Raw genomic sequence first — 1,033 nt, 5'->3', positions numbered from 1 at the left:
TAGACGTTATTAAAATACAATAAATGGAAAATTTAATGAAAAATATAAATAATTCTTGTTAACTTCTGGCCACAACTGTGTCTGATCCAGCAAAAACCCTGTTTCATGACCAAAACAAGACAAATTTATTCACAAAGTGTTTATTCGGATGTCAGACCAATGTTGAAACAAAACAATACAAGACCAAAGCATTACCAATTTGTATTAAAGCCTTTCAAAATAGCTGTATCAGACTGGATTCGAACCCACTATCCCAGCATGGTAAACGGAAACCTTAAACACTCCACTATATCAATTAAATGTTCATGTCTGCAAAGTGGGGTTTAATACCTTAATTTGCTCAACTGTTCTTTGCTGAAGCTGTTTCAGTGCAATGCAATAAAAAATGACCACTGGGTGTCACCGTAGAGTGGGGTTTCGAAACGTTTCGAAGCTTCGACACATTTGCGTAGACCGTTTCAGGGTTTCATGAAGCCTCGCTTTGCCCATCACTAAATAAAAGTTAAGTTTTCTATTTTTGGACTTTCGAAATTGGCATCCTACTGCACAACACCACGTTTGCTATTGCAGTTGGTCTTTTTGTGCAGCCGTGGAGCCGTGTGACGTCATGTATGATGTAGGTTAATAATTCATCTATTGAATAAGGAAAAGACTCACGCAGCTTTTCCTACACAGCAAATTCCATTTTTCTTTTTGATATTTGTCAAAAGTTTATCAGTAAGTGAAGATTTTTTGTTTGACTCATTGGATGGAAATGGTGCGTTATTCACAAATCATTAATGTGATATTCCAGTTTTGGAGGGAGACATGACTACTGTCAGCAAGTTCTGCTTTCCAAAAGTTGCCAAAACTTTGGAAGCCTAGGTGTCTTTATCTGACCATCAACACTTAAGGCAGATTAAGGAGACACCAACAACTAGTTCTTGAACATTACTTGAGGTCTGTCAGTAGCCATAACTGACCACTTGTGATTTTGTTTAAAAGGTGAAGCCAACATAATTCTTTCTGCAGGAAAAACCCCTGACACAGAATA

This window comes from Danio rerio, chromosome 14 (assembly GCF_049306965.1).
Source record: "Danio rerio strain Tuebingen ecotype United States chromosome 14, GRCz12tu, whole genome shotgun sequence".
Taxonomy (NCBI): Eukaryota; Metazoa; Chordata; class Actinopteri; order Cypriniformes; family Danionidae; genus Danio; species Danio rerio.
This window is presented reverse-complemented; position numbering follows the sequence as displayed.